The 24,159-nt window shown below is 31.1% G+C and overlaps 1 pseudogene; it reads right to left on the bottom strand.

The window, feature by feature from the left end:
• Nucleotides 1–6,250: 6,250 nt before the first annotated feature.
• On the bottom strand, nucleotides 6,251–8,982 carry LOC132061542 (disease resistance protein RPP13-like; annotated as a pseudogene).
• Nucleotides 8,983–24,159: the final 15,177 nt, after the last annotated feature.

Here is a 24,159-nt window from a genome sequence, read left to right as displayed (position 1 = left end):
TTACACCTAAATAGGGCTCAGTTGATTAAAGTGGCATGACTAATGACTTTCAATAACAAGTTTGTCCATTTTAGCCGAATATGGTACCACTAAGGTCCCTATGCTGATTTATGAACCAATTCTGATAAGTGTTCTATTAATATGGGCTTGTCGATTCATTTAGCCCACAGCATGAATAAGGTTCAAATGTTTTCTAATAAGTCTAGACAAGGTTAATGGGAGTCTGAACTTAATTTTGGTCACCAGAAGGAAGAGGGCATCTCTAAATGAATGCTTTTTCTGCTTAAAATGATTTAGAAGATTATCATGTCACAATTAGTCTAAACTTAAGGTCCACCCAACAATTGTAATGGTCTGATATGGAATATAGGACACAAACCTAAGAAGCCAACCTAGAATAGCATAAACCTACCATTAATTTCTCATGAATGAGTTATATGGGAACCTATTTAGTCCTGGAAAATGTTTGTAGGTGCATCTGTTTATGTATAATGCCTCTGTGTCTATGGAATCCTGCCTATTCTTTCTAAATTTGAATCAAATATATGGTTGTTGTGCAGATTGATATCAAACTCTACATGTCTTTCACTAATATGCTCAATATATGTCTCCCTGTCAATCTGTAGTAAGAGGTATTGCATAAATGAGGGTCTAAAGTTATGCTAAATGGCTAGTATGTGTGTCATTCGATCCTATATGATTGTATAAGTCCAAAATGGCAAGTTGAATATTGACATTCCTTTTTTTCTCTGCATCTGAGCATGTTTCCCCTTTCTAAATGTTTGTATGTTGTCTTAGAGGCATCACATGAATTGGCAATGCATTGTTTCCCTTTTGATGTTTGGTCTGAACCTAGAAAAAATGTTGGTGTCCTGTTTGTCTATTAGCCATTCATGTGGAAGCTCATGCTTATTCTGATTTCTTTTGGCTATAATATGACTACAAATAAGAGATAAACTATCTAGTATGCATATCCATTTGTCAAATGATTTTGAAGTTGTGTTTCTGCTCTCATGTCTGTCTGCATTCAGTTTGGCTTTGTCAAATGCTCATTGTTGCACCTTTGTCATCTTGTTGGTATTTGTCTAAGCCTTGTGTGTTGTTTAAATCTGTTTAAGTGACCCCCTCCCTTACTCTCTTATCTTGCTTGCTTGTACGTGATATGGTGTTGGAAATACACCAGATATACTAGCCTTGTATACACTCCGGTGTATATAAAGAGGGTATATCTGGTGCATCATGCGCCTACATCTTACAAGACCTCTTTCTGAGTAATATAACATTAAGGCTTCGAGTATGACTTTCTTGTGTGCTTAGATTATTTGAGCTTTGTTAATGGGCTGCCTAGATTATTTGAGCTTTGTTAATGGGCTGCCTGAACCTGCTTACTACTTGAGTTCATACATGTTTATTTCCTTGGGCCTTCAGGTGTCATGAAGGTTTTTGCTTAATCTGTTATAAGTGCATATGTGTTTCTATATACATGATGTATATATGCTTAATTCGAAAGTTTATTTGTTTAAGTTCTTAGCAATTGAGTAAGTAAGTTTATATGTTTTCTACTTAACTCTAAGATATGCATGAAATCAGTATTCAACTATTTTTTTAAGTATAAACTAGTTTGGTAATATGGTTAAGATAATGATTTTTTTAGAAATGGAGCTAAGTTGTATTTTTGGGCCTTTTGCCCCCTTTACGAAATCCGGAAACATAATGGATGAAGGATTAAATTAGTTTTGGGCCGTAATCCTACTTTGAACCATTTTATATAAATTGTTTTGCCCGTTGGGCCGAGATGATGATTGGACTGGAATTTGAACCTCAAAATGGTTTGGACACAAAGCACATATGTAGAATTATGACCGATTAAAAAAAAATTGGAAAAACAAGATATCACAATTTTACCAAGTAAAATGGACTCTTGCATAATTTGACTTAAGCCAATTTACAGAAAAAGATCAAAGTATTTTGGGCCAAAGTTCAACTTAAAGGGACAAAATCAAAAAGGAATATACTTGGACCAAATTTTGGGTTAAGACGATCTTGGATGTGGAATATGTTTGGCATATATGAGCTTCAATGGGCTAAAATTGGACTTAATAAACTTTTCATTTTGTCTATTATATTTATATACTATAAAGGGAGACGTACTCTAAATATTTTCTTATATATACGTAATAAAAACCTATAAGGACTAAATTCATATTATTAGGACCAAAATAGTAGCGACTCATTTGGGATAAATCCCGAGTGTGTCTTGGTCCAAAAAATGAAGTGAATTGAACACTTATAAGGATTTTTGAAACCAAAACCCTTTTTTAAAGGGGAAGATTTTGCCGAAATTTTAAATTTATGATAAGTATGACATTTTGCAAGAAAGAAAATGTTTTAAGATAATCACAATAATCACACATTAAAGCTTGTAGGTCAACTCTATTCTACGGATCCTTAATACTAGGGTGCTTAAAATCATCCCTAGGGGATCAACAGAACTCTTACCTCTAACTCTAGTCCAAAAAGAATTTTTCTCTAGCTTGATAAACCCTTTTACCCTATTTTCCTAATTTCCCTTAATAAATTAGGTGGCGATTTTAAAAATACTAAAATCCAGTTAGAGCACCAAAAACTTCTTAGTAGCTTTTATGCCCCCGTGTAAAAGTGAACCGTAACATCCGGCTGCTATTTTTTCCCGGTTCGAGTTGGATTTGGTTTTTAAAAGTCCAAGTCTTTTGGTACCCTATAAATGCATATTCTACATGGTTTTTACATAACTTTTGACCTAGAGTGAGCTTGGAGCCACCGTGGAGGCCATAGTTACAGGGTTTTACCTTCTTTTCTCTGTAATACTTATTTTTACGTTTTTTATTCGGATGATTTGTTGTTTTTTCTCTATGTCTATGTGGAGCTAAACTCTTTAGTTCTAGGATTTTGGCTCAAACATAAAAGTGGACATTTGATTATCATTTATATCTAGTGATTTTCCATTTTTGGGTTATTTATTTATTCTTGATCTTAATTATTTGATTATTTGACGAAATAATTAGACACTATCGGTTACTAGGGTTATGGGTTACTACATTTTCCACATTGCAGAGTTTCTCCCCATTGAAATGTCCCAAATTATAAATCAAGTTATATTTCTGCTGCATTATTATTAAATAGCATATCTCCATGTTCTTTTTATAGAAGTTTTTTCACGGATTGCCCTTCAAACGCACTGATTATAAATTTTTGCCTCTCATAACTGTGGTCTTTATTGTTTGTCCCTGCTGCTCAATTTAATAAAAATATCCAGACCTTGCTTCGCTCGGCATAAGTTCTGTAACATTTTTATCTTTGGAAACTGAACTTTTGCTTCGCGCAACACAAGTTCTATAGGAATTAAGTTATGCGGCATAAATTGTGTATTACTTTTTAGATCATGTTAAGTGTTGAAAGTTTTGCAGCGTCCGGCATAACTTGTGGGATGTTATGATATATATGCCGAGCGAAATGTAAACTTTGTCGAAAGAACTCTAAACTTATGCTTCTTTTTTTTTTCAAATTATGTTGAGTTTTGAAAGTTTTGCTATGTCCGGTATAACTGCGGATGTTATGATACATATTTCAAGCTAAATGTAAACTTCTTACAAAGCGATATCTAAAATATGCCATGCTAAAAGTTCCAAAAAGGCAAAAATTAAAGAGAAGGGCAAAAATTAGAGACCACCCCCAAATATGGGCATTTGGGCGAATGACCCCCTTTTATAAGTAGATGTTTATAATTACATGTTGTTATAAACTTTTATATATACATAATTTTAAAAAGATTCACTAGCCCAATAAATCAACAATAGTACTAACTAGTTATTCTTTAATATAACTCTCCCACATGATACGAACAATCTTTCACATCGAGCATGGGTCGTTTCTTGCAAAATTTAAAATGACGGGTCTTTGTTTGCAAAATATAAACCTATGAGTCAAAATATATATTATAAAAAATTAAAATTACAACTTGAAACTTACTAAATATATAAGTAGCATTTTTTTAAACAGACAAAAAAAAAAAAATTAAGACAAGTAAACTGTAAAAAATGGGAGTAGTAGTTTCAATTCTTCTACCCAAATTTCATATTCATTCAAAATACTTTGGGATTGAAGGAGCAGAGAACATTGAACTGATGGAATTTTGAGCCTCTATTACTCAACTAGTTTTTATTGGAGTTGTAAGAACAGAAGGTTACATGTCCCCTGTCAATCCGTGGATTTCACCTATTTGAGGTAAGAATCGAACTCTAACTATGAATTTAGCTTTTAATCTTATGTGTATCATTATGTATGAAGTACAATTAAGTTAAGAGATTGAATTGTGATATGACAACTTGGAAATTGTGGGGTTTCAGGCATATTTAATTGTATTTTGGTGTCTAATTGATCATGGTGACATTAATTTTGTCACTATGAAAAACATAGTTGAGGTAACCTACATTGTGATTGATTTTCTGGCACTTGAATTGATTAAATTATGAAGTGGATACGGGTAACTCTAAACAATGTGTTGCTTTGCGGATTCGTTTGACAAATTGAGTAATTTGACTGGGAATTGAGTTAGTTGGCATCTTGACTTGAACTGTGACTATTTTTTTCTTCATAAAAAGACACGATTTGGGAGTTTTATTGTTAACTGTGACCATCTATGTTAGCTATATTTTGAAATTAGAGAAATTGCACGTTTTGTCCTTCAAATGGGCTGGTCTTTAAATTTTTCCTTTAGCAATTAAACTTATGCCTAGCGGGCCATAAGTTTTTTGAACATGAGGACATAACTTGTGAGATATTATGATGAAAAAATATAAATTTATGGACCGTGAAAAAGTTGTTTGCCTTGAGGGACAGCAATTAAAGACTAGCATAAAACAAGGCCAACGGGTGGTAAATGACCCATTTTAATTTTTTTTTTTCTCATCTCAAAGAAATCAAAACAAGATATAAGTAAAAGAGAGCAAAATAATACTAAACACTTCAACCAACTCATGCTCACATGAACATCAATGTGATCCTGAATCTCTACTAGTAGCAGCATGTACTTTGCAAATAGTTTTTTGTGAAAAATTGTTGTGTGCCATTATCTTTCGGTTTTGTTACTCTGTAGTGGTATTTGGTGTTGTTTCTGTCATTGATGCAATCTTCATCTTAATAACTAGCATGAAATGAATGTGACGCAGCATTTAAGTAGATGGAAAAGGAATCGAAGAGGGCAGCATCTGGTAAGCTTAAAGCAGCCCCTATATTGAATTTTTTTAAACAGTTATGCTCTTCAGTGTGTTCATCGGAAGTGGGAGTTGTCCATGATATTTTCAACATAAAATTACTTCCATTATATCAAAGACACATCATTTCTTAATGACACACAAATTTAGGTCCTTTTAAGGATAGATCCCATTAGCTAAGAAGGCATGTAATTAAATTTAGTCAGTAAATTAGACTTCTGGGATATGATGGATTATTTTGGCATGCATCGTGTCTGCTTTTTATAAAAGAAAAATGATACCTTTATATTTTGCAGAATCCGTTTGAAACTAGAAATAATGAGGCATCACGAGTTGAGTCTTCCATGAGTCTTTAGTATACCCGAGTTTGATGGTACTCAGAAAGTAAGAATTCCTAATACCTTCCACAAATAATTCTTTAAGACTCGCTATGATCGGCATTTTTCCACAGATTATAACGAATGTATTTAAGTATTTGTAGATTTACAAATTTTCCAACTTGCCGAGTTTCTCCATATCAAGCAAATTAAATGTCTTAAGTTAATCAAATTAGTTATGTGGGGAGATACTCAGATTAAGCAGTACTAACATAGTATTACATAAAGCATTGTCTTAAATGTGGATAAGCAAGATAACGTACAATAGAACAATTAATTAGAACATCACAAAATTATTTTTGTGTAGGATCCCAAAAACAATTCTCTTTCAACCTAAAGAGAATATGGAAATTTCATTGATGAATGAGTGACTTTTGTACAAGACTCTATGCTGTATTTATATACAAGGAAAGGATCCTTGTACGATGCTGAAGATGAAATCCAATAATTAATTCCCAAACAAACTATTAAAAACAAATGTAAACTAATTTATTCTGCTTTTGCCCTTATTGTTGCTACAGCTTTACAACTCATTCTTGCTGCATATGTTGCTGGGAACGTGTTTAGTACTTGGATCCACATGAATCTTCTTCTTCTTCTTTGCTCTGTGAAACTCTAAAATCAGAGGGCTCTGTATTTAAAACCCAAACATTCCTTCAACCACTCCACGTCTTTCATTCTCTCGGGAATCTCATTTAGCTTTAATGACCATGGATATGATAACCCAATGAGCATTGCACTTGGCAGTTAAATGCCATCTTTCTAGGTTCTCAAGACTAATAAGACGAAGGAACTCCCGCTGATTGAAGCTTTCATCGGTGCAGTAATTTCTTTCCTTCGTAAGCGCTACCAATTCGAGATTCCTTAGGTTTGGCAACATTCCCGTAATAGGCATGGGATCTTCCATGAGTTTTGAGTATGATCATCATTGTGATTGAATTTGGAAATGGGTCTGACAAGGGTAGTTTTTCTATTCTTCCATATAAGAACAATTTTTGGAGCTTCTGACAAAAACTAAGAAATTCAAGGGCTGGAATGATCCATCAGGTTCACACGATAATTGGAGAGTGCTAAGGCTTTTCAAGCTGCTAATGTTGTAAAGGGAATAAGATTTCTTAATAAAAGACATGCTTAATTCTCGAAGATTGACTAAAGCAACAGGGTTAACATCTTTCCACTGATCACAACAAATGTATTTAAGAACTTGAAGACTTGTGAGTTGGTTTATATGTTGCAAAGGTTCTTTGTATGGAATGACTAAATGTCTTAGATTTACTAGTTTAGTTATCTCAGGAGGTAGTCGGGATTCTCTATCAACGAAAGCATTCAAGTCTTGGAGTGTTAGTAAATTCTTAAGGTTGGCTATGGAAGAGGGGATATCACAAATACCTGTAAAGCTTAAGTATTTGAGGCTGTACAAACGTTCTATGGCATCCGGGTAGTGTAAATGTGGCAGAATCATTCTCCAAGTATAGCACCTTTAAATTTCGGAACATATTGCAGAACTTTATCCTATCTAGCTCAAGATCTTTTGATTAAAGAATGTAACTGACTTTAAGTTCAATCTGGAAAAATCAAGAGTGAGGTACCTATCTCCTTGACCATTGATGGTATGTCTACGACATGAAGAGGATATGGAATGCTTTATCGGATCATAAATGTCAAAGAAATTTCCCTCAAATGCAATTTCTATGGCAAAATCCCAAAGTGCATCATGAATCCTACATCTAACAACTTCATCCCAAAATGTCTCTACCACTTGAACCAAGCTCTCGCCTTATCAGCCATTCAGGAAGTCTTGAGCTACATCCTCCATTCTTTCTTCTCCTCTTGGTATCAATCCATCGGCCATCCACAACCACATTAGGTTTTTGGCATCAATATGACGATCTTTTGGAAAGATACCAAAGTAAAGAAAACAAGGTTTGAGAGAAGTTGGCAAATCATTGTAGCTCTCTGATAGTATGGACGAGATTGCAATGCAGTCATTTTTCAAATGTTTCCAAAGGTTTTTCTTCTCCCTTTCCCATTGTTCTAGCCCCCTTTTATATGAAAGAAGCCCGCTTAGTGCAACAATTGCAAGAGGTAAGCCTCTACAATTAAGCACCATTTCCCGAGCTAGCCTTTCCATTTCTGGGATCATTGCGTCAACGTTGAGTAGTTTTTTGCGAAAGAGGTCCCAACTTTCTTTTTCTGTTAGGAAACGAAGGTTATGGAAATGACCGTTGTCATCTGCACATTTGGCCACATGCTCATAGCGCGTGGTAATAATAACCCTGCTTCCATTATTGCTATCTGGGAGTGCTCTTTCCAGACTTTGCCATGCTTCTCTCTGGCATACATCATCAACCACCATAAGGTATTTTTCTCTTTCAGTAGTTCCAAAAGGTGCTTTTCTAGATCTCTGATCGTCATCTTTTGAAGCAGATCTAGAAATTCCCTGTCACATCCTTGGATGGATTTGATGATATCCTTAAGGAGATCCATGGAGTTATATTGTTGGGAGACACATACCCAAGCACGTGCAACGAAGATATTGGTTATACTAGAGGAGTTGTAGAGATTTTTTGCAAGAGTAGTCTTGCCTAACCCGCCCATGCCATAAATGGAGATGACGGTTCGGCGTGGCTCTCCTTTGACAAGTTCAGCAAACAATCTTTCTACAACTTCCTCAAAGCCAACAAAAATCTGATCTTGCTTATCCAGATAGGAGGTAGTTCTCCTCAATGTTCTAATCATGGCAGACTTATGGTTTGGCCAATTACTTGGTCCTTCTCCTACATTATTGATATTTCTAATACCATAAGTCTCTCGTTGTCGAGAGATATCCAAGATTCGCTGCTTGAGGGATTGGATCTCCGTGCTAATGTTGTAGAATTTGGTCTCCTTCCTACAGATGCAAGCGCACAACTTCAGACGACTAGCAAGTCCATCGCCATCACCTTCACCAGCCTCTAAGCTGTAAGTCTCTAGTATAGCGACAGCGTCATTAGCAACAGAGTTGATTTCAAACACCCATTGTTGAACTCTTTGATCTTCACTTTGCTTTTCTTCTGCATCTTTGAGGAAAGACTGCATGAGGAGCAGCTCATTTCTCAGCCAGTGCACATTCTCTCTCAGACTTAACCGCAAGTGATCTTCCTGTATGAGAAAATCCCCCAGTTTTTGAACTGCACATGACACAAAGGCATCAACCATTTTCAAGAGTCTTGAAATTTAATATACTCAGAGCTGGAAAAAAAAGGGGCTGTATGGAAAATATTGGAAGAAAGCTGGAGAAAGAGAAACAGTAGAGATAAAACTAAGATCAAGTTGAAGAAACTGAAGCCGTTGAGTGTGAGTTTGATAAGAGATGAATACTATTTTTGTGTTAATGAATTGAGTGTTTAAGATGGTCCATTAATAAAGTGATAAAAGCATAAAAATCCGACAGATGAACGTGGGGCTTGTGGAAAAATCTATGTGGGGAAAAGTTAAAAGTAACAATAATATGGGTTGTACAATGGTCCACCACCTAATAATTCTGTTTGGACAATAATGGGGAAAATGATAAGGGATACGACATTGATCTTGAATTTGGCTGCAGAGTGGTAGATTTTGGTAAGATATTGTGGTAACACAAACACTGTTTGCCAAGGACAACTTGGCAGTGTTCACATATATATAAGCTTTAAATATATGTGATTGACAATCTGACGCGAGCATGTGGGTTCTGAAGATTGTACTGCATGATTGTTAATGAGGACAACGGCTCTTATTCGATGCATATGTATTCGAGTTTTGAAAATATTTTATCAAAACCTCTAGATTTATTATTGGTAATTTTAAAAATTCTATATCTATAAAAGTGGTTGTTATATTTTGAAAAATAAATAATTACTGTAGTTGTTATAGAGGGGTAATTTTATAAAAAATGTGTTGTTATAAAGATGAATTTTGTTGTTATAGGTAAAAAAATGTTATAGAGCTAGAGGTAAAACAAATCATGTAAATTGACTCCAAAAAGCAGTTGAATTTTATTAAAAATGTTGTTATAAAGAGGTTTGATTGTAGTAAGGTATATGAAGGGTAAATTTCATTAATGGTCACATAAGTATAATTTTTATTTTTATTTTTTATTTTTTTTACCAAAGTTACATAGTTATGTTTTCTAATAGAAAAATCACAACTTTCACCATACTAACACAAATGTCACATTACTATGATTTCTAACAGAAAAATCACAATATGTTCACCCATGTTAGCACAAAAGTCACAATTTATAGAAAACCTAACGATAATTTTTCACTCTATATTTTTTTAATCTAAAAAATACAGACATAGTTAGGTGACTTTGCTTAAATAAAAACAAAAGTCTGTAATTACGTGACCATTAATGAAATTTACCCATAACATGAATATTGTTATGGTCATTGGTCATTCATTTCGAGTAGATACGCGTGTTGAAGAGGGTCCATTCATTTCATTAGGTGGTTAAAGTTTAGCTGGAAAATCCGACACTTGAACATAGGGCTTGTGGAAAAATAATTGTGATGTTGAACAATATTCAAAAGGGACAAAGATGCTAGCTAAGCGAAAGGCACATTTTTAGAAATATCCCCAATGGTCCTGCCTTGGCCTTCAAAAGGAGTGGCTGGCTCTTTTTTCTTGGTGGGATGAAAGAAACAAATCAAATAAAGATCTTAAAATTGTTCATAAACAACACGGTTTAAATTTGTTAGGAGAAAAAAATTCTATATTCTTAAGCGTATTACTTCAGAGTATTAAAGTTTCTGTATGATTAGTTTCTTCATTTGCCAGAGAAGAGGTAATACTGATTTGCCTCCTCCAGACATGTCTATTTGTGGTATTTTTAGCCTTGAGCAAATATTGACAATATTCAATAATAGGTACAAGCGATTGAATATGTTGTATGTGCAAATTTTCAGTTTGATACTGAATAACAATTTTTCAAGTTCAGCCCTATTTTTAACTAACGAAAGACAATTTTATCACATTTAGTTTAGGTAAATTCCACGAAGTCAACAAGTCGAATATTCCGAGTTGTTCCCGTGAAACAACTCTAGCAATTTCCTTATTTTCTTCTAAACTGGAATATTTTTTTTTTTTCAAAACGGGTCATAAGTAGTGTGAATCCAAATCAATTGGATAGAAATTTTCATCAATTTTTCCTTTTTGGATAGTTATTTGGTAAATGATTTTCTTTTCATTTTTCTTGCAATTTATGAATCTTTTAGACTACGGTCTAAAGATTTATTTTGAGCAAACCAAAAATCTTATGAGAAAATATTGGACCACAATCTACAATTTTACAAGTTATAATTGTAAGCCTTCAATAGTCTATTGTTTTATCGCAAATATTGAATTCGAGTCTAATTTGTTCGGAGAGTAATTTTTTAAGAGTTATATTTGCACAACTTTTAAAAATAAGAATATAATCTAAATGATAACCTAAAAATGAATATTTGCGTAAATCAACCTTAATCGATTAAGTGGTATCAGATTTCAAATGGTTATATAAAAAAAAATGAATGAGATTTTTTTGGCCAGGAGCGAATCCACGACTTTTGTAGGACAAAAAAAAAAAAAAAAAAAAAGTGCTTTACGTACTAATTTAATTTAGTGCGTGAAAGGGCCAGCTGACTCAAATAAGGTTTGGCATTTTCACGCCGAAATTTGTGCGTGAACGAGCCCAACAAAATATTTGTTTATTGGTTCAAGTCTACACGGATATGTAACCACATCTTCAATGTGATAACAAGCTACAAACAATAAATTTTATGGTATATAGCAAAAGAACGATAATTTCTTCTATATCTATAAACAATTTAATTTTAAACTTTTTATTTTATCTTTAATGAGATTATTTGTAACTACACAAATATGTATGGCTTGTTTTAGAGTACAAATTTTAAAAATTCTCCTTTCTTTCTTTTTTTAAATTTTATGTCCGTAAAAATGCATCACATAAAATGAGACGGAGAGGGAGTTCGAAATTATTATATATTTAATTGTTCTCGATTACTATATATGATGATAAGCATTCCACGAAAGACTTTTACGATGACATCGTCCATGTTAATTTTTCTTAACCACAACTTGGATCATTTTAGTTGTTGTGTTCAGTAGCTTCGACGAATTAAAATGCTTATAAAGCTATTAATTTAAGGATCAAGGTTGAAATCTTGGAATTCAGCGGTAACGTATTCATATCTTATCACCATCTCCATGCATGCTTAATTTTCTTAATTATTTTTATACATCAATCAACATTCAAAATTAACTTAATTGAATCGCGTGTCATCATTATCTTTAATCTTCATTAATTATGATAAATACAACAATTACAAGTAAATCTCTCGCTTTAACATAAGGTATAATACTTACGTGATGACATAATTAAATATGTATTGAATTTGTATATGTATATATGCGAGGCGACGTACCAAAAAAATAATATGCCTAGGCGGATAGTAGATACCAAATTCATACGAACCCAATACTTAACATAGAGAGCAATTTTATGTGTAAAAATTAACTAAAATTATAACAAATAGTAATAAATATGAATCCATAATTTAAATATATAATGAATTCAATATGAAAAACTTTAAAAATTAAACTCAGCAAACTTAAATCCTAAATTCGCCTCCACAATATATATTAATATAAGAGTTGGAGGTTGATGTGGTTAGGAAAAAATGCAGGCTTGTGAATTAGGTGGATATTGAAGTTGACTTGGATTTGAAGAAGTAAAGGAAAGGGACCATTTGACACTTATATAGCTTGTTATCACATTGCAGATGTGGTTACATATCCATGTAGACTTGAACCAATATAAAAATATACTAATTGACGCACGACTTTTGTTGGGCTCATTCACACCGAATTTTGTGCGTGAAAGGACAAACTCTTATTTTTACGATTTAATCCTTTCACACACTAAATTAGTGCGTGAAACGTACTTAGTTTTTTTTTTTTTTTTTTTTTTTATTTGTGTTAGTTTTTCAACTTTTTTTTTTTTTTTTTTGTCTACAAAAGTCGCGGATTCAAGAAATGGCTTATTTATTATGAAACATGCTCTTATCAGCGTTAAAATGTTATCAAGAAACAACTCAGATAGCTACTTCCTAAAAGACACAATTTATGTGACGATTCAACTAGAAATGTTTACATGCATTGTGAATTTATCTCGCTAAGCAAATCTGGTGAATATATTCATCTCTTTTCTATGCATAATATATCAACGCACTCAAATTAGATGAAATCATACATGTATTCCCTCCATTTCATTTAATTTTAGATCAAAAGTACTACCAACATACCTTTGATTTTTGTGGTTTAAACATCCCCGGTAGAATGTGGACAAAAAGGAACATCCTTATTGTTTATTGGTTCAAGTCTACACGGATATGTAACCACATCTTCAATGTGATAACAAGCTACAAACAATAAATTTTATGGTATATAGCAAAAGAACGATAATTTCTTCTATATCTATAAACAATTTAATTTTAAACTTTTTATTTTATCTTTAATGAGATTATTTGTAACTACACAAATATGCATGGCTTGTTTTAGAGTACAAATTTTAAAAATTCTCCTTTCTTTCTTTTTTTAAATTTTATGTCCGGAAAAAAATGCATCACATAAAATGAGACGGAGGGAGTTGAAATTATTATATATTTAATTGTTCTCGATTACTATATATGATGATAAGCATTCCACGATAGACTTTTACGATGACATCGTCCATGTTAATTTTCTTAACCACAACTTGGATCATTTTAGTTGTTGTGTTCAGTAGCTTCGACGAATTAAAATGCTTATAAAGCTATTAATTTAAGGATCAAGGTTGAAATCTTGGAATTCAGCGGTAACGTATTCATATCTTATCACCATCTCCATGCATGCTTAATTTTCTTAATTATTTTTATACATCAATCAACATTCAAAATTAACTTGATTGAATCGCGTGTCATCATTATCTTTAATCTTCATTAATTATGATAAATACAACAATTACAAGTAAATCTCTCGCTTTAACATTAGGTATAATACTTACGTGATGACATAATTAAATATGTATTGAATTTGTATATGTATATATGCCGAGGCGACGTACCAAAAAAATAATATGCCTAGGCGGATAGTAGATACTAAATTCATCTGAACCCAATACTTAACATAGAGAGCAATTTTATGTGTAAAAATTAACTAAAATTATAACAAATAGTAATAAATATGAATCCATAATTTAAATATATAATGAATTCAATATGAAGAACTTTAAAAATTAAACTCAGCAAACTTAAATCCTAAATTCGCCTCCACAATATATATTAATATAAGAGTTGGAGGTTGATGTGGTTAGGAAAAAATGCAGGCTTGTGAATTAGGTGGATTGACTAGCTTGGATTTGAAGAAGTAAAGGAAAGGGACCATTTGACACTTATATAGCTTGTTATCACATTGCAGATGTGGTTACATATCCATGTAGACTTGAACCAATATAAAAATATACTAATTGACGCACGACTTTTGTTGGGCTCATTCACACAATTTTGTGCGTGAAAGGCCAAACTCTTATTTTTACGATTTGGTCCTTTCACACTAAATTATTTAGCATGAAACGTCTTATGTACAAATTTTTTTTTTTGTTTTTTTTATTTGTGTTAGTTTGGTTCAATTTTTTTTTTTTTTTTGTCCTACAAAAGTCGCGGATTCAAGAAATGGCTTATTTATTATGAAACATGCTCTTATCAGCGTTAAAATGTTATCAAGAAACAACTCAGATAGCTACTTCCTAAAAGACACAATTTATGTGACGATTCAACTAGAAATGTTTACATGCATTGTGAATTTATCTCGCTAAGCAAATCTGGTGAATATATTCATCTCTTTTCTATGCATAATATATCAACGCACTCAAATTAGATGAAATCATACTTGTATTCCCTCCATTTCATTTAATTTTAGATCAAAAGTACTACCAACATACCTTTGATTTTTGTGGTTTAAACATCCCCGGTAGAATGTGGACAAAAAGGAACATCCTTATTGTTTATTGGTTCAAGTCTACACGGATATGTAACCACATCTTCAATGTGATAACAAGCTACAAACAATAAATTTTATGGTATATAGCAAAAGAACGATAATTTCTTCTATATCTATAAACAATTTAATTTTAAACTTTTTATTTTATCTTTAATGAGATTATTTGTAACTACACAAATATGCATGGCTTGTTTTAGAGTACAAATTTTAAAAATTCTCCTTTCTTTCTTTTTTAAATTTTAATAAATTTTTAAAAAAAATGCATCACATAAAATGAGACGGAGGGAGTTGAAATTATTATATATTTAATTGTTCTCGATTACTATATATGATGATAAGCATTCCACGAAAGACTTTTACGATGACAAAATGTTAATTTTCTTAACCACAAGATCGGATTTAATTAAAATGCTTATTATATATTTAATTGGAATTCTCGATTAACGTATTCATATCTTATCACCATCTCCATGCATGATTTTCTTAATTATTTTTATTTACATTCAAAATTTGATTGAATCGTGTCATCATTATCTTTAATCTTCATTAATTTTTCTTAACCACAGGTATAATACTTACGTGATGACATAATTAAATATGTATTGAATTTGTATATGTATATATGACGACGTACAAAAAAATAATATTAGGCGGATAGTAGATACCAAATTCATTGACGATACTTAACATAGAGAAATTTTATGTGTAAAAATTAACTAAAATTATAACAAATAGTAATAAATATGAATCCATAATTTAAATATATGAATTCAATATGAAGAACTTTAAAAATTAAACTCAGCAAACTTAAATCCTAAAGCTATTACAATATATATTAATATAAGAGTTGGAGGTTGAAGGAAAAAATGCAGGCTTGTGAATTAGGTGGCTATTGAAATCTTGGATTTGAAGAAGTAAAGGAAAGGGACCATTTGACACTTATATAGCTTGTTATCACATTGCAGATGTGGTTACATATCCATGTAGACTTGAACCAATATAAAAATATTAATATCTTATCACCATCTCCTTTCACACACTAAATTAGTGCGTGCTTATGTTTTTTTTTTGTTTTTTTTATTTGTGTTTCTACAAAAGTCGCGGATTAATTATTTTTATGAAACATCTTATCAACGTTAAAATGTTATTCAGAAATTAATTTGATTGAAATGTTTACATGCATTGTGAATTTATCATTATCTGAATTATTCATCTCTTTTCTATGCATAATATATCAACGCACTCAAATTAGATATCATACATTTCCATTTCATTTTAGATCAAAAATACCAACTCTTTGATTTTTGTGGTTTAAACAACATTAGGAATAATATACGGATATGTAACCACATCTTCAATGTGATAACAATACAAACAATAAATTTTATGTATTGATAATTATCTATATTTAATTTAAATATATATCTTTAATGAGATTATTTGTAACTACACAAATATGCATGGCTTGTTTTAGAGTACAAATTTTAAAAATTCTCCTTTCTTTCTTTTTTAAATTTTATATGCATCACATAAAATGAGACGGAGGAGTTGAAATTATTATATATTTATTGTTCTCGATTACTATATATGATGATAAGCATTCCACGAAAGACTTTTACGATGACATCGTCGTATGTTAATTTTTCTTAACCACAACTTGGATCATTTTAGTTGTTGTGTTCAGTAGCTTATGAATTAAAATGCTTATAAAGCTATTAATTTAAGGATCAATGAAATTTGGAATCGGCGGTGTAATCTTATCAATTAACTTAATTTTCTTAATTATTTTTATACATCAATCAACATTCAAAATTATTTTATTGAATCGCGTGTCATCATTATCTTTAATCTTCATAATTATGATAAATATTACAAGTAAATAACATTAGGTATAATACTTACGTGATGACATAATTAAATATGTATAATTTGTATATTATATATGAACGTACCAAAAAAATAATATGCCTAGGCGGATAGTAGATACCAAATTAATCCGAACCCAATCTTAACATAGAGAGCAATTTTATGTGTAAAAATTAACTAAAATTATAACAAATAGTAATAAATATGAATCCATAATTTAAATATATAATGAATTCAATATGAAGAACTTTAAAAATTAAACTCAAAAACTTAAATCCTAAATTCGCCTCCACAATATATATTAATATAAGAGTTGGAGGTTGATGTGGTTAGGAAAAAATGCAGGCTTGTGAATTAGGTGGATATTGAAGTTGACTTGGATTTGAAGAAGTAAAGGAAAGGGACCATTTGACACTTATATAGCTTGTTATCACATTGCAGATGTGGTTACATATCCATGTAGACTTGAACCAATATAAAAATATACTAATTGACGCACGACTTTTGTTGGGCTCATTCACGCACGAATTTTGTGCGTGAAAGGCCAAACTCTTATTTTTACGAGTTTTTGGTCCTTTCACACACTAAATTAGTGCGTGAAACGTACTTATGTTTTTTTTTTGTTTTTTTTATTTGTGTTAGTTTGGTTAGTTTTTTTTTTTTTTTTTTTTTTGTCTACAAAAGTCGCGGATTCAAGAAATGGCTTATTTATTATGAAACATGCTCTTATCAGCGTTAAAATGTTATCAAGAAACAACTCAGATAGCTACTTCCTAAAAGACACAATTTATGTGACGATTCAACTAGAAATGTTTACATGCATTGTGAATTTATCTCGCTAAGCAAATCTGGTGAATATATTCATCTCTTTTCTATGCATAATATATCAACGCACTCAAATTAGATGAAATCATACTTGTATTCCCTCCATTTCATTTAATTTTAGATCAAAAGTACTACCAACATACCTTTGATTTTTGTGGTTTAAACATCCCCGGTAGAATGTGGACAAAAAGGAACATCCTTATTGTTTATTGGTTCAAGTCTACACGGATATGTAACCACATCTTCAATGTGATAACAAGCTACAAACAATAAATTTTATGGTATATAGCAAAAGAACGATAATTTCTTCTATATCTATAAACAATTTAATTTTAAACTTTTTATTTTATCTTTAATGAGATTATTTGTAACTACACAAATATGCATGGCTTGTTTTAGAGTACAAATTTTAAAAATTCTCCTTTCTTTCTTTTTTAAATTTTATGTCCAGAAAAAATGCATCACATAAAATGAGACGGAGGGAGTTGAAATTATTATATATTTAATTGTTCTCGATTACTATATATGATGATAAGCATTCCACGAAAGACTTTTACGATGACATCGTCCATGTTAATTTTTCTTAACCACAACTTGGATCATTTTAGTTGTTGTGTTCAGTAGCTTCGACGAATTAAAATGCTTATAAAGCTATTAATTTAAGGATCAAGGTTGAAATCTTGGAATTCATGCGGTAACGTATTCATATCTTATCACCATCTCCATGCATGCTTAATTTTCTTAATTATTTTTATACATCAATCAACATTCAAAATTAACTTGATTGAATCGCGTGTCATCATTATCTTTAATCTTCATTAATTATGATAAATACAACAATTACAAGTAAATCTCTCGCTTTAACATTAGGTATAATACTTACGTGATGACATAATTAAATATGTATTGAATTTGTATATGTATATATGCCGAGGCGACGTACCAAAAAAATAATATGCCTAGGCGGATAGTAGATACCAAATTCATCTGAACCCAATACTTAACATAGAGAGCAATTTTATGTGTAAAAATTAACTAAAATTATAACAAATAGTAATAAATATGAATCCATAATTTAAATATATAATGAATTCAATATGAAGAACTTTAAAAATTAAACTCAGCAAACTTAAATCCTAAATTCGCCTCCACAATATATATTAATATAAGAGTTGGAGGTTGATGTGGTTAGGAAAAAATGCAGGCTTGTGAATTAGGTGGATATTGAAGTTGACTTGGATTTGAAGAAGTAAAGGAAAGGGACCATTTGACACTTATATAGCTTGTTATCACATTGCAGATGTGGTTACATATCCATGTAGACTTGAACCAATATAAAAATATACTAATTGACGCACGACTTTTGTTGGGCTCATTCACGCACGAATTTTGTGCGTGAAAGGCCAAACTCTTATTTTTACAGTTTGGTCCTTTCACACACTAAATTAGTGCGTGAAACGTACTTATGTTTTTTTTTTTGTTTTTTTTATTTGTGTTAGTTTGGTTCAACTTTTTTTTTTTTTGTCCTACAAAAGTCGCGGATTCAAGAAATGGCTTATTTATTATGAAACATGCTCTTATCAGCGTTAAAATGTTATCAAGAAACAACTCAGATAGCTACTTCCTAAAAGACACAATTTATGTGACGATTCAACTAGAAATGTTTACATGCATTGTGAATTTATCTCGCTAAGCAAATCTGGTGAATATATTCATCTCTTTTCTATGCATAATATATCAACGCACTCAAATTAGATGAAATCATACTTGTATTCCCTCCATTTCATTTAATTTTAGATCAAAAGTACTACCAACATACCTTTGATTTTTGTGGTTTAAACATCCCCGGTAGAATGTGGACAAAAAGGAACATCCTTATTGTTTATTGGTTCAAGTCTACACGGATATGTAACCACATCTTCAATGTGATAACATGCTACAAACAATAAATTTTATGGTATATAGCAAAAGAACGATAATTTCTTCTATATCTATAAACAATTTAATTTTAAACTTTTTATTTTATCTTTAATGAGATTATTTGTAACTACACAAATATGCATAAGAACACTTGTTTTAGAGTACAAATTTTAAAAATTCTCCTTTCTTTCTTTTTTAAATTTTATGTCAAAAAAAAATGCATCACATAAAATGAGACGGAGGGAGTTGAAATTATTATATATTTAATTGTTCTCGATTACTATATATGATGATAAGCATTCCACGAAAGACTTTTACGATGACATCGTCCATGTTAATTTTCTTAACCACAACTTGGATCATTTTAGTTGTTGTGTTCGGTAGCTTCGACGAATTAAAATGCTTATAAAGCTATTAATTTAAGGATCAAGGTTGAAATCTTGGAATTCAGCGGTAACGTATTCATATCTTATCACCATCTCCATGCATGCTTAATTTTCTTAATTATTTTTATACATCAATCAACATTCAAAATTAACTTGATTGAATCGCGTGTCATCATTATCTTTAATCTTCATTAATTATGATAAATACAACAATTACAAGTAAATCTCTCGCTTTAACATTAGGTATAATACTTACGTGATGACATAATTAAATATGTATTGAATTTGTATATGTATATATGCCGAGGCGACGTACCAAAAAAAATAATATGCCTAGGCGGATAGCAGATACCAAATTCATCTGAACCCAATACTTACCATAGAGAGCAATTTTATGTGTAAAAATTAACTAAAATTATAACAAATAGTAATAAATATGAATCCATAATTTAAATATATAATGAATTCAATATGAAGAACTTTAAAAATTAAACTCAGCAAACTTAAATCCTAAATTCGCCTCCACAATATATATTAATATAAGAGTTGGAGGTTGATGTGGTTAGGAAAAAATGCAGGCTTGTGAATTAGGTGGATATTGAAGTTGACTAGCTTGGATTTGAAGAAGTAAAGGAAAGGGACCATTTGACACTTATATAGCTTGTTATCACATTGCAGATGTGGTTACATATCCATGTAGACTTGAACCAATATAAAAATATACTAATTGACGCACGACTTTTGTTGGGCTCATTCACGCACGAATTTTGTGCGTGAAAATATTTCATTTAATTTTAGATCAAAAATCTACCAACATACCTTCTTATTTTTACAAGTCTTTTGGTCCTTTCACACACTAAATTAAATTAGTGCGTGTACAAATTTTAAAATTCTCCTTTCTTTCTTTTTAAATTTTATGTAAACTTTATGTTATATATATTTTTTTTTTTTTGTTTTTTTTATTTGTGTTAGTTTGGTATTCATATCTTATCAACTTTTTTTTTTTTTTTGTCCAAAAGTCGCGGATTCAAGAAATGGCTTATTTATTATGAAACATGCTCTTATCAGCGTTAAAATGTTATCAAGAAACAACTCAGATAGCTACTTCCTAAAAAGACACAATTTATGTGACGATTCAACTAGAAATGTTTACATGCATTGTGAATTTATCTCGCTAAGCAAATCTGGTGAATATATTCATCTCTTTTCTATGCATAATATATCAACGCACTCAAATTAGATGAAATCATACTTGTATTCCCTCCATTTCATTTAATTTTAGATCAAAAGTACTACCAACATACCTTTGATTTTTGTGGTTTAAACATCCCCGGTAGAATGTGGACAAAAAGGAACATCCTTATTAAAACAAGGTGCTATATATACTTTCTTCGTAACTTCTAGGTTGAGCAGGGAAAGCACAGAAAATAAATCTGCTAATGAAAGTTACAAATTCTGTTAAGAGGAAGAAGCTAAATTCATAAATAGAGGCGTGGCGAAGGTTTACTCGAATCGGACGAAAAGTCCGTCGAAAGTAATGTGCATAAATTTAAACATTACTTTCTCTACATTCACATCGGTAACACAGAGTTGTGGTCATATCAGAGTTAGTTCCCTGGATGATCATCCAAGTTTAGGTAATTGCCTCCAAATATCATTTTTGTTTCTTTTAGGACAACATATAGTCACTCAACTATCACTATATTGTTCTCAAAATATACTAGACACCTCAAAAACCCTCCTCTCTCCTAGTTGACATGCCATGTCGTTAAAGCTCATTTTCTTAATAATAGACCTATTTAACATCAAATCCATTTAACCGAACTCATGTTTTATACCTCATCAAATATGATCCTTTTTTTTTCAATTTAAAAAGTCACGTGGCTTATTATGATTGGCCACATCTATTATTTAGCTTAAAAAATAAACCCACTCACTTTTGAAATTCAAATTCACTGACCCGTTTCTTTTTAACCTAAATTTTAATTAGATATAAATTTTTTTTACCAGATAGTTATTTTGTTTCTTATTCTTTCGTTTCCAAGTGTACAGTAATTATTAGTATAAGAGTTTTTGTTCCAATGCGATAGGAGATGTATATACTTATGTGTTTATCTCTTCTTCTTCTTTTTTTATTTTTTATTTATTTTTATTTGAAACTATAGGCTACAGTAAGTATAGTAAAAGATTGTTTTTTTCAATGCAATGGAAGAAAAACTGCCAAATTTTGTGTGTAATTTCAACAATCATTTTAACAAATATCTATCAGATTAAACAGGTTAGAGGGTTTTGGGGAAAAAATGATATTTAAAAATATTTGAATTTGAATAGAAAGATAAAACTACTTCAATTATAATTTAAATTGAAAGATACTGTATTTGAACTGAGATAAAAGAATCTTAGATTTGAAAAGGGTCTTATAGAAAGTATGGTTTGATTCAATTGCCGCTTTTTAATCGAGTCATAGTTGATTGAGTATAAAATATGAATTTGGTCAAATGAGTTTGATGAGTTAAATATGTATATCATCCAAACAATTGACTTCAATGACATGGCATGTCAACTCGGAGAGAATGATGTTTTTGAGGTGTTTAATACATTTTGATGAATATAGTGATAGTTAAGTGAGCTTTATTGTCTGGCAAAAAGAAACAAAAGTGATATTTGAAGGCAATTTTCCAAACTTGCACGTTCAATTAAAGAATAAACTCGGTTAAATCATGAAGCAAACTCTAGAACTTCAAACACAACTCCCAAGTGTAACAGTTAGCAAAGTGATGTTGGAATATGTTACAAAAAGCAGTGTGTTAAATATTGGTAGGCAACATAACAGTTGAACATTTAAAGCAAGAGAAAAACAATTTTGATTACATTCATTATATATAAAACCATACACGTGCCAATTTATTTTAGGGAAAGTTACATATTGGGCAGCTTGATTTCCTAAAAAATGTATTATCTCCAGAGTATTTTAAGATTTCTAGATAAAAGAAATTAAATGATATCTATCTATTCACACGGATGGATTTTGAGCAACAGTCAAACAAGGTGGTTCTATTTTTTCCCCCCTTCCTTTTTGTTGGGATCGAAATAATCTAATGTTATGCGGAAGCTAATAATTGCAAATATTTGATGATAAATCAGAAACAAAAAAAGAATTACACTAAAAGAGCATAATATATTGATATGGTTTGATCAATTGATCTACATATTAAAACTAAAATAAAGCATAAAATCTTATTAAAAGAATAATTTCCTCCTAAACAAGAGACTTTTTTATGAACACATTGTGGATTCGTTAATAATATTTCTGTATGAAAAGAAAAGATCTTCTATTTGTATGAGTCCAAAACTTCTCTTGCAAGAAAATGATAGATATGGTAGAGTCCTTTTTAACCAAGAAAATATTTTCGATGTAAAACATCTTTTATGGTAAAATCTAAATAATGTATTAAATTCAGGACAAAATCTATTAAATCTCTCTACTTTGATTTTTACGGCAAAATAATCTTGATTCTCCTTTTTAATACAATCTTGATCACTGCTGCTTGCCCTGGTGAAAAATAAGGTTAATTTTTATTTTTTTGGGTTAAACATGTAGCAGCATGACTGTTGAAATATAGCTGATTATTCATCTCCACTTGTAATACTCCGAATAAAATATTTATAATGTGAAACTGGTTGTAGCTTGATTTGAAACCGTGTTGAACCTCTTCAAACCACTAACTCTGATACCACTTGTTGACACCGAAATATTCAGGCTTTATTTAGAAGCTAATAATTGCAAACCATAGACGATAAATTAGAAAGTAAAAACAGAATTATACTAAAAGAGGCATAATATATTGATATGAGAAGAAAGGATAATATTTTTGTAGAAGTACAAAACTTCACTCCCAATAAAATGATATATATGGTAGAGTTTAGGGATCTAAAAATTTCGGTTGGTTGAGCTGCGAACGTTCGCTTTTATTGGTGAGGGGTTCAAAATCACACCATTGCATTCACTCCTCCATTTCTCCTTCCCCTGCCTCATATGTAATTATATATATATATATATGGTGAAATCTTTTTCATCAAGAAAAATCTTTTCAAAGTAAAACACAATTATGACAGAATCAAAATAATATAGAAAATTCAAAACAAATCCTAACACTTCCCTTCTCAAATGATAAATGTGAATTTCAATTTCTTTTTACTAATTAATTCAAGCGAAATTTGGATGGCTTAATCGCAGATAGGTATTAAAACAGCGCGTTTTGTAAGATAGACATTCAAACTTTGTCAGTAACCAAATGAACCCTTAAAGTTGGCAAAAGTGTATCTTATAGGCATCTCACGATGACATGGCAAATGCATGTTTTGCACGCACCTGAGCGATTGAATAACTCAAATTATGCTTTCTCTTTTCTACTCAAATTACTTTACATATGTAATTGACTTTTTACATTTCCAAAAATAATTTCATGTGGG

Source organism: Lycium ferocissimum, chromosome 6 (genome assembly GCF_029784015.1).
Source record: "Lycium ferocissimum isolate CSIRO_LF1 chromosome 6, AGI_CSIRO_Lferr_CH_V1, whole genome shotgun sequence".
Lineage (NCBI taxonomy): Eukaryota > Viridiplantae > Streptophyta > Magnoliopsida > Solanales > Solanaceae > Lycium > Lycium ferocissimum.
This window is presented reverse-complemented; position numbering and strand designations above follow the sequence as displayed.